Genomic DNA, 12,429 nt, shown 5'->3' with positions numbered 1-12,429 from the left:
TAAGTGCTACATATTCATTCCTACATGCGCGTGCGATTTATGAAAGTACAGTCGAGTCAAAGTTTATTACACAACAATTACAATAGGTACAGTGTATGGCAAATAACATGGAAGTGCAAAGAACTATTTGTACTAATGTATACTAGATATACAAAGTAATGGCATGATAAAAGTATATCTTTCAGCTAATATTATGCTATCATATATTGTCATGAATCTTTTCCTTTCTTCATTATCATTTATATATACAACATTAAATGCACGTTGTGCATCACACTACTTGAATGAAGAGGGTCTTTATATATCAAAGTTTGTGAATCCACGGTTGACCAAGCGTTCCTTAATGCACCTTTCACAGACTAGGCTTGATCGATAACATACCGCTCTCTCGTGGATACTGGAAGTTAAAGGACGACTAGACCGGACGGATCGTTACGTTGGTACACTAATTGGTACTCGCCACATAATCGATGACTGAGATTTGTAGCCCCTGAACAGAGGTAAATAGATGCTTTTTATCGATCTATCGAACTTCGCATCCAAACAAGTACCCGCGGGACTGAGTTAGGCGCTAAGACGACAGTGCAAGGTAGTCGATATTTATAATCCCAAGATAACTTCGTAAGACTTACTCTCCAGTAATCTCTTCGGCGCATGTCTGCTTACGCTAAACAGTAAAATTGTCATATCCTACCTATATGTCTTGGTAAGAATAAATCCAGGTTCTAACGAATGAAGACCTTTATTGCACATTTCTGCCACACTTGGCTAAGTACAGGTCACAACAAAACAAAACAACAAGTACAGTTAATGGATACAAAAAGAATATGACTATCATTAGATAAATTCTACTTCTCGCTTTTCAGTTATAGTAGATATAAAAGAACAGACCTGTTTTTCAATGGGAGGTTTGTCTAGTCGCATTAGTGTATCCTACTTGGGGGCGATCTAAATTCACGTCTTGGTGATTTAAATGACTATGTAGACAACGAGGACGGCCCCTGTGATGTTTCAAACCTTTTCAAAGATAGACAACGCTCTGACAAAGCACCTCCTAACAAATTTGGTAGACTTATAACTGATTTATGTATACAAGCTGACCTTAGAATACTAAATGGTAGAGTAGTGGGAGATTTACAAGGTAATTATACCTGTCATCAGCCGAACGGAAGTAGTACAACATCAACATCAACAACTACAGTCATTTTCATTTGACGCTGACTCGTAGAAGCCTTACCCATATATTGTCCGAGACCTAAGAGTGGGTGCACCGTCCTTTTGAAGTTAGCCGCCAGTACACGTACCCCGAACCTGTTAACGTGGTATCCATCGGGACTGTATAGAGCTCCCTTTATCGAACCCATACGTGACAGGTTGTCGTTGTCAACGATGTGGACGAACGAGGTCTCTCCAGCAGTGACCTTCAGGAATGTGTTCACATTGTCGCCTATCTGCTGAAGAGTAGGGTCATCCCTTGGGGGTATCGAGGAAAGTACAATTTGGAATCACTGAAAATACCCTACTTACTATCCATACGTACTATCTCTAGCATTGCTATCTCTACATATATATAACTAGGTTTGCATTTAACAAATCAGAAAAAAAGGATGTCTGATTTATAGGCAAAATGATAATAATGAAAAACAAAACAACGGATGGTAACAAGTCTAATAAAAATTGTGAATTAATGCTCTAATGTTTTCATACCACTTGTTGATCAATAGCTTTTCACCAATCAAAAAGAAAAGTATGTTTGGCTTACTAAAACAAATTATAGATGATAACATCATGATTGTTGTAATGTTTTCCTACCACATGTTGATCATTGGTGGCCACAACATGGCTAGATGCCAGGGCCAAGGAGGGGAGTTCATTCGCGAAGAGCTGCTGTTTGGCGGAGAGTTTGTGGCAGACATGCCCCACGGCACGGGAGGGTGGCTGAACATGGCGGGTGGGCAACCCCAGGGTCCCGGAGCCCGGCTGGGCAGGAACGGTGGACGCAGGAACGGTGGACGTCCGGGATGGGGCGGTTTTGGAGCTGTAGCTGGACGCTCCATCGGTGTTCCTTCACAGCGTGGAGGACCTAGGGGAGGGTCTTGGTTACGCTCACCGACCTGTCCGTAGCGAGTTGGCGGGAGATCGTTTTCGTCCGGTTTTGGCGCTGTCGCTGGACGCTCCATCGGTGTTCCTTCACAGCGTGGAGGACCCAGGGGAGGGCCTTGGTTACGCTCACCGACCTGTCCGTAGCGTGTTGGGGGGAGATCGTTTCTCATTGCTAGAAACCTGGACCACAGAAAGTACCAAAATCAACATCAACAACTACATGTGGTAGTCTTGAAAAGGTGACCCCTGCGGGGGGTTCACCTGTTCCGCCATGCCTTCCAGTTTTGGAGAAGTGTAAATAAATAAATAAATAAATACAGTCATTTTCATTTGTACCGAAACAAAAACAAGAGAGCTAAGCGTTCTTCGGGAGGAATTTTATTCTTTTACAAAAATGAATATAGGCATTATATAAAAAAGGTACCCTCCAAGTCCACAGACCTTCTCTGGGTGCGACTGGACCGTAAATTATTAAGACTTTCGAGAGATCTGTTTATATGTTCTGTGTATTTAAGCCCCAGCGCTTCTTCTACCCATAAAAACTCTGAGAATCACGTGATAGACATTTTAGAAGATGAAATAGCTAAGTATAGTTCAGAGGGAAACTTTCTACAGCAGTGTAGAAAGTTTGTCTAAACTGCTGAAGTGATTAAGCCACTCTTCATCTGATATATTGTTCTCTTCTCATTGCTACCACAAAATGACATTCGTTTTCTATTCTATTCAAATTACAATGTTTACATAATCGTTGTTCTAGAGGAGTGCGGGTATGTCTTCCCGTTTCAATATGTAGTTTGTGGCAGCTGATTCTTAGTCTTGTGACAGTATTCCTGACCCTCATATTTGCATTACTTAGATATTTTTCTTCATTATAAGTTGTTTTGAATAATCTATATGATCTTAACTTATTTTTGGCAGCCCCACCTTTGTTGTCGTTATGTATTTCTTTTAGAAACGTTTGGAAGTAAATGTCTTTTATCCGCTGGCCAATGGAACTAACAATTTGTAACGTATTTGTATTATATGAAATTGGAAGATGCCATAAGAAAGCAAACCCGCTCTCCTCTAAAGACTTACTTATTCCTGTCGCCCAACATTTAACACCAGATTTCTCTAGATCTAACTGACAGTAGAAAGCATCTGCTTGAAAAAGATACCCCATACAAGTGGAGGCTTCGCTAAATGCCGTCAAATATTTTCTTAGACTTCGCCAAAATATGAGGCCATTTCTCCATACTGAATCAAAGGCCTTACTAAAATCTACAAAACATGCAAAGATGCGAGAGTTCTGACTGATATATTTCCTAACAACCCGAGAAAGAGACAATGAAAACTATTTATTTCATAAACATAGCGCCAGAGAGAAAGGACTTAGTTACAATCATTGCATTACCAATCTTTTTTGATGGTATATACTTATCATTGATATTGCATATTATCATGTGTCATTGGCTTCAATTTGATGATAACTTAACAAGGCAAGGCCTACCGAACTTTTATATTTTGGTTATTGCTGTAGATATTGACGGATTCAACAACGACAACACTCTCTAGTCATTGTCCTTCGTCGTATTATCAGTCTGCAGGGGGGCTTGTCTCCCAAGCTGTGATCTCCCCTAGGCTTACAGACATTTATAGTCAAGTCAGTAACAAAGGAAAAGACAATTCGTTTCTGTTGGGATGTGCTGCCCATGTCAACTTTGTGCTGTATGTTTGAAACCATTGTAAGCAAGACAGGCAATATATCTATTAGAGGACCAAAGGAACTCGAAGACGGCTTTCGTCCAAACTATTTGTTCTTCCTTGACCTAATCGTAAACATTTCACACCAAATCTTCAAAATAGGCAGACGCGTGTTTTTACCCGTCCTTGGCATTTTGCCGATCCAACTGTACATCAAACGACTTTTCGTAACAAATGACATTGTGACACCAGCTCCAGTGTAACTGATGTACTGACAAATGCCGTTGGGTTCATAAATATGAATCTAAGTAGGGTAAATCGTTCAGATTTCTATTGTTTCACCTATCATTCTAAATGTCTCATCGCTTTTAAAACTGCAGTGGTTCACCAAATGTTCAAAGATCCAACCGAAAATATCCTAGGCAATGGGCAGATGGGGGTTGACGAATATTACCCTATTGAGCGGGACATCAATGTCCCTAATGGCGTGTAAAATTAAAGCGATATGAGGGCCATAAATGTAGGAGGCTCGACCCACAACGGCTTGTTTCAATCTTACAGTAATGCTCTAGGCGTGACAAAAAAATAATTGAGATCCTGAAATGTATATGCGACATATCATGTGGTATGGACCACAAAATTTACACGTCCTTGTATTCAGCAACAATATATGAAGTACGGTCAACGTTCAACAATCACCAAGCGATGTAAGTATCATCTAAATGCTACCACTGCCCAACAAAGGAAATTACAGAGTCCATACTGCAACAATTTAAATTTGTGAAAGCCTTCGAAGTTGAACCTGACGTCAGCGAGAACCCGGAATGCCTTCTTTACGATCTCGTATTTTACCACATCATCCTCGCACATTTGCGAGGGACATGATATAGTAAAACAACATAAAGTTCACGGTGGCAGATGTTCCCAAACTTTATGTAAAGGTCAATGGGACTCCTGTCGGCCACATTTGATTTTGAAGGGTTACAATACTAGAACGTAGCATGATCTTGCGCACTTGTTGGTCTTGTAAAATTCAGCTTCATTCATAACAAAATAATTATAAAACCGAAAATAACATCATCAGGTTGCTAGAACATCGGATATTGGAGTTTTCTTTTACACATAATGGCAAGAATTAGCATTCCATGGATCCAGTTAGAAGCTTTGAGGAAGCTGTCAAATAGACATCGAAAAGTAAACAGGGGATGAGAGATATTACTGGTTTTGTAAAAGAAAACTCCAACATCGAATAATTATAGTAGAACTTTTCAAATGATCGGCAGATATACGGTATAATATACTTACGTAAGTCTTGTCATAACGACAGAAAACTGTTGCTATTTGACTAATCTATTAAAATCTTGCAACGTATGCAGTAAAACAGGAGAATTAGGTGATATCTGGCCTAAGACAGACAAGTGGTACCAGTGCAGCCATCCGTGAATATCGTCTGCGGCGTTTCCCGGTGGTAAAACACGCCCCAAAGTACGGAACTCGGGACTTAGCATCTAAATGACTGCAATTACGTTCCTTGGTCCCTGAGGGATTTAAGACCAGAAAACTAATTTGGACTTGAAATTTCATATATGACTTTATACGACATTGCCATTTAAGCTGATTTTCTAAATGCAAGTATTTCCCGATGTCAATCACACGATTACCTTTTTAGGCTGATAATGAATTCTTAGCAGTATTAGTAAGATATGCACAACAAGGTGTCACAGTCTAAAAGGAGACGGGCCATATATAGGAATACAATGAAAAATTCTATGTCATGAGCTGAAAATATTGTATCTAAATAATGGAGACTTTAACTGCAAAACCATCGACCAAAGTAATATCCTACATTTCCTACTTTTGCAGCCCTGGTAAAGGACATATCAAAAAAACGTAACAATGTTTTCGTAAGAATACTTGATACATTTTAACAGAATACGTATATCTCTCACTAGATATCGAACTAGGGGCGTATCTTGGCAAAACAATTCAAAGGCACCAGGTCAGAGTTTTCGAAATAATCAAAGGGATACAGGAAGCCTTAAAAGACTGATGAGTAAGCTTTCAAAAGAAAGAATGTACATGTAGAAAGAGTTTGCTTTTATCTTTGACTCGTATATTAAGTATCGATCTAAGATCGATGACTCCAAATCGCGGTGTCTAGACGACTGTTGATCCGTTACCTTGTCCTTTGTCCTGGAATTTACGAAATCACGTGTAATGTTTGGTCACAATTTTAACGAATGAATTGGATACAAAAAACATACAAAAGCTCCATCAGCCTAAATTGTGATGTTTTTTATGGTACGATGCATTTTCTATAGACTTGAAAATTGACGCAGAATGACGATAACACGCAACGATCGATTGGCAACTGGTAAGCCATCTAACCTTTATTCTTGTCAATATGTTGAAGTGGGTTCTGAACCAGACAGTCGATACCAATGATATCTGTATAAAGGACAACTTGAATAGTAGTAGATATCTGATTTGTAGAACTGACAAGAGTATTTACATGTAATTTGTGATTTTGTAGTCGATGTTCTCTGGTTGCAGCACATTCAGCAACACGTCGTTGGAGGAAGGTTGCAGCGCATTGAGGAACAAATCGTTGCAGTAAGAGTGCAGCACATTGAGCAACACATAGTTGAAGTAAGGTTGCAGCGCTTGATCAATATTACCAATATCTATTAGTCGGAGAGTCTGATAGCAAGTACTGTATGCAGTGCAGGTATACATCAGATGCATTATAAAGGAACGCTGTCAACTAGATATAAAGAGCTACAGCGTTGAACATTCCCTGTGGCTTTAGATATTCACCTTGGTGATATCAACGCCATCAATACCTACCAATTAGTAAATCCCTGGTTTCCCGCTGTTACTTCTACAAAGATCTAAACTTGTTAGCATCGGAAACGAATCGTCGTCGGAAGCTTTCAATTAGTATCATGTTACTAGAGTTTCTTCCTGCAAAGTGACTGTGGCTATGATATTATTTAGATACAGCAGCTAGGTTGTCAATCTGAAATAAAATTTGCATCTCTCGAGGGTAAAGTATACATAGTTTAAGCATTAAGCTGGCTTGTCAGGAATGATAGATATCCAGAGCAAATTGCTGTTCGCGAGTGTTACCGGCCAACCAATCGTACCTTGAAGCGTGCCATTGGCAGGTGCTATCTATATCATATAGGAGGTACATCCTTTATCTGTACGAGGAAAGTGACATGAACAGGAAGGTCAACAACTTGGCTCTGAGTGTGTAGATAGATGAAACTCTGCCACTCGCGGCGTCTACCAGCTCTGATTGCCTTTGAAAGGGATCTATCTCAAGGGATATTGTTTCCAGGAAGAATGAATTGGACAGACAGAAGCTGGTACATGGTCGTGAAATCTTTGGCATGCTGTCAAGAAATCGACACAAGCGTGTCGTGGGATGGTTGCATTGCATAAGATGCGACATTTTCTCTACCTCAGTGCTTTTACTGCATGAACACACATGTAGTAAAGCATGTTTAAACCACTATCTTTTCTCTCAATAATCATAAACAGAGTGATTAGTTATCCAATCACAAAGTGTGCCTGTGAGGATTCGCTGTAATCCTATACATCGATTCCTAAACCCCAGTTGTACAGGATTGCAATCTCAAATTTAGTACAGTTGGTAGACTGACAATTTTTACTGCCCCTATGATTATCAGCGAAATGGAAAAGACCTTGGAGGTGAAATTGCTTTAGGGGGAAGAAGTGGCAAGATCGTTACATCTTGGGGGAGAAGAAAATCTTTCGATCAAAGTTCTCCCCCTTTCATGATGAGATATCAGTCAATCAACACTCCAGGCGGCCATTCCTCGTAAACTGGCAGTAATCATGGGTTGACCTAAAACTTCGCCACTGACCAATCACTCAGATCATGTTTAATGGACCAAATCATATAATGGTTATATAAACATCCCAAAAGGCTTATATTTCCAATGATATGTAGCGACGGTTCGATTATTTGCAAAGGACGCGAAGAACTCTGGCCGATACTCGGCTAACATGATATAGTTCTGTCGACGTAGTTTGTATTCAGAGCTGTAGTGCTGCTTTTAGTTACTAATAACTAAGACAAGATAGGATGCACTCTATAAAAAAAAGGGGAATGAGTACAGGGCATGTTGTATTAGTAAATCATAGTTTGATGATATACGCTCTATTATACTTCTACTAGCCCTCATTTCACAGATACTAATACGTGCTTGTAAATCATCATTGTGGTCGAACATAGGATTGTTCTGATTTGGGCATTGCATGCAAATTTGTTTCTCACAATGTACAATGCGGAGATCAGTATAACAAAGGTCTGTGCCTTCAAAATATATGTGTACCCTCTCTGCCATGGGTGTTTCTGATAATTACGATTGCCTTTGACCATAAACACTCTTTTCTCATTAGGACGCGTTTAAAGAGCAATACGTAGGGTCCACGTGGGTGCATTTGATACATTTGGATGCTATCAACTTTATCTGCCCAGAATTTTAAAAGGCTTGTAAAGTCTAAAGCACCAATCCCTGGTTCATTCGTTACTGCCAGAAAGTACCATCCTCCCCCAGACAACCTAGCAATATTAGTATGGAACCAAAATATACCATTCATTGTTGCAATTTGCCTAAAATTACACAAGAACATAATGCTGACTGGTGAAAATTGAGCAATTCTACTGGATCGAAACTTCGAATAAGGCCTCGTGGAAAATAAGGTAAAACAGCGCCCACGACTTAACACACACGACCATCTTTTGTTTATTTTGCAATACGCAATTCCCAAAATATGTCGAACAATTGATATCCATGCCTCACTGGTATTATTTTGACACTAATCATTCAGAAGACCACAGAATCCCAAAAGAAAATGAGTATGCCTCTAGAAGTTTGTTATGCATCCCTTGGGGTACAAGATAAAAAATAGGCATTCCTCGCTTTCATGTTGAAGATGTCGAGGTCCAAGGCAACGTAAAGGAGTGCTGATGTTTTCCAACGGTCCTGCTGGTTTTCATGTCTGAATCATAATTCGTAGTACACGTCTGAATCATAATTCAGCCTTTCACTATAAATATGCACTATAATTTCAAACGCACATACGAAAAGTCATTAAGACAGTGCCACAAAAACTCTACATCAGTTTGAAAGAATCCGTTTTGCTCCAGATCGGCTGAAGCTTGCATGCATGGTCTGCTTGGTTATTCCTAAACCACGTCCGAACGAGCTCAGGGCGATGCAGAGTACAAATGTGAAATGTCAAATGTGAAATGTTCGCCTCAATTGGTTCTTTTGACATCTCAAATTAATTGCAATAGGTTAAACAAACCTAGTATAAAAAAGGGATTGAAATCATCAGTAATTTCAAGGTTTATTCATGGTAGTTAATCAGATGTCCTCCTCAGTGGCAAGAAGACAGCGGTTTAGATATGGACTGCAGCTTGCACCGTGTTCATTTCCGCACATAAATGATAACAGCATACGTTACTATCATTGGCTTGGCTTCGCTAGCGAAGATTTCAGGGAAGTCCACTTCTGGTACATGACCTCTGGTGGCTGACGAGTCCGATACGTTACTATATTACAGAGATAAACTGCTTGTCTCTTCTCCAATCCCACCGGCAGAGGTCACGGCGTCCCAGGGTGGGACGTGCGTCGTTGATCACAGTGAGAAGGGTCGAGGAACGCGATGCCAGAAACAAGAGGTCGTTGTCTTCTTGGAATTTAACTACAATCCACCAGAACGATTGATAGATGACAATCCACAATGGATATGGTTATCATTCAAAACACGTACCCTATCCAAAAGCTTACTGCTGAAATGAAGGTATATGAGTACGTTCCCTCAACAGTACCTATCTACCGCTGTGACACAGATTGTCTGACACAGATTGCTTGTTAACTGAATCAGACCCCCAATGGTAAATCAAGGAACAGCGTACAATGGATATATTCTAGTTGGATGTTGAGGTACTGAGTTTGCTGCCTCACAACAACACAGGAAGTTGGTTGAGGGGGATTACCATACTTGAACTTTAATCCTACCAGTGTGCAATTTCGCCTGCTTGAGTACCTTAAGATTTCAGTCCTGGGACGTGAAGACAAGTTCGACTTCCAGCAAGCCGCGAGGAGGCCTAGGTCAGATGAAGGGCACAATGTTCGCCTGGGCTGAACACCGATGTCCACGCTTCAAAAGAAAAGTACAATAGAGCTTAGATACGTGAAAATCAGTGATAAAGTATGAATCAACACTATAGAACGGATATACCCTCGCCTTTTATGGTCAATCAATCATGCTTAGAAAATAACAAAATTGCTTACACCAGCAGAATAAGTACGTATATATTATGCGACTAAAACAGAGTGCATTACACACACAACGGGTTTAGGATAAGCTGCACAAAGGCAATATATACTGCATACCACTTTGTAAAGAATTATTTGAAGAGATTAAGGCTATGATCTAAAGGAGCTTTTCGAACTTAGAGCGTGCCATGAGGAACTAAATTTGTCGTGGTCACCTTTACTTTACACCGTTAGAAATAGAGCAGTTACCATAGGAGACTGTACACCGTAAAGGTCATATAAGACAAGATGGAGTACGTGCAAGTTTTGACAGTCATATAAAAGTTTCATGGCAATGTTCCCATCAAGCCGGCCAGTCTTACCAGCGATAAGTATACTTATATAATATTTATCATGTCAATTTGTAATATCAAATAACCAGAACGCCTGTGATCTCAGCAATTGCTTAAAGCAACGAGTCTTCTAAATTGGACGTCTGCGTTAATGTGGAAATGCTAGGATAAATGGCACTCAAGGCTCGGAATGCTTATGCTTATGAGAAAATAATGAATAAGTCAGGCATCTGCGGGCGACCATGTAAAGCATTGAACATGAAAAAGACCAGATGGCACGTGATTTACTATCACATGTTGACAAACTCCACATCGGTCATCTTGACACATGCTTGGTCTCCAGATGATACAAGGTCAATTTTAAGTAAATGTGAAAGGCCCAACGCCATTCATCTGGTACAACGGTGAGGCGTATTTTGAAGGCTATGGTCAGATTATAGAGACATGGCAGGCGATGCTCTAAAAGGCAATGCATGAAACTTTGACATCTACGAATTAGACTTACTTTAAAGTACATCTAGTTTTATTAACTGCATGACGTGAACAGGAATCAACTTTTCAAGGGAGGAAAGAAACGAGTAATTAATGTTGCAACGTAACCACACAACCACTAGCTAGCTAGATCTATTTTCATATATATATATATATATTTCAAGGTAGGCTGGTTCCTCTGAGAGGACAGCAAACGTACATGGCCAGTGACGACACTTTGGAGACCCGTACGTCGACCTCTTTCTGCAGGGGGATAAGTCACGCTGGACTAAATTGGACCTCAGACAAAACAGACTGGAACTAGATTTGGACAAAACGACATCAAATCACGAGAGAGCGATACAAATGGACTGAAATAATAAGCCGCAAATGCAATGATCGAGTACCCGTTATCATGTTCCTTGCATGAGGAAGCATTTTGGTGAAAGGAAGCGACGTAGCCTAGCTTGTAACGTATGGTTCATGCCTGTGGGAGTTACAAGTGCCGTTAGTGCGCACCTCAGACATAGCCCCAAAGTCATCAGGTCTGACTTTTAACTATCATATCATATATTTCCAAGAAAAGTGAATCATTACACAGCAAAAATCTAGACAACATATAACAAGCTGGCGGGAGAGTCTTTGGGTCTAGGCAAATAAGACAATGGGTCAAATTGTGCAGAGTACAAAGGCTATCCAATATCAAATTGTAGATATCAGCTTCATCTTAGAGACTTTAGTTAGGCTTGTTCTTAGACATCAACAGGCTTTCATCTGACACTACTTGGTCACAAACTCAACCAAGCGTAAGTTTAAACTTTCACAAACTTTTTTCTGAAGAAGCGAGTGCATTTTCTGAAGAAGCGAGTGCAGACGTCTGCAAATGAAATCGCATCTTTAGAAGGTCAAAATCATTTTGAGGAACATTAATTAATAGCAGGAGACCCAATCTATCATTCAATGCACCCATCTGTCATATTAAGAGAAAACGGGGGTGTTTCTCCTTGGGTGACGCTTTGGCTTACTCCTACGTGGTACGTCATGCGGTAATCACCAGGAGGCCCTTGTGGTCTTCCATCCGTTGCCGTGGAGCCCCGACTTCAGTTACCTCATAGGACATCAACATTCAACGCACGTAGATGAAGTAGCTAACGTCCTGCTAGCAATGTACGAGTTCCTCAGCTCACGGCTGTCACTCACATATAATAAGATAACTGGTTTATGCCATCTTGGATGATACGGACTTATAGGTTGCAGTTATCAGGATGTACAACACACGTGAGCTGTCCAAAGTAATAATGTTAATATAATATATGCCCAAGGAATACCTATGCAAATAGGGCCTGTACTCATTTTTCAAGGTTACCCCCTTAATGGCGCCAAACTTCATTTTTATGAGTCCTTGACCTTCTCTGCAGTTCCAGGCCTTAATCTAGTCAAGTGCACTTCAGGCCAGTTGGTAAATCTTGGAAGGAAATCTGACCGATTTAAGAAAATACCCAAAGTGTGGAAGGCTTAGT

This window comes from Branchiostoma lanceolatum, chromosome 10, assembly GCF_035083965.1.
Source record: "Branchiostoma lanceolatum isolate klBraLanc5 chromosome 10, klBraLanc5.hap2, whole genome shotgun sequence".
Taxonomy (NCBI): Eukaryota; Metazoa; Chordata; class Leptocardii; order Amphioxiformes; family Branchiostomatidae; genus Branchiostoma; species Branchiostoma lanceolatum.
The sequence above is the reverse complement of the archived record's forward strand: the minus strand, read 5'-3'. Positions refer to the sequence as shown.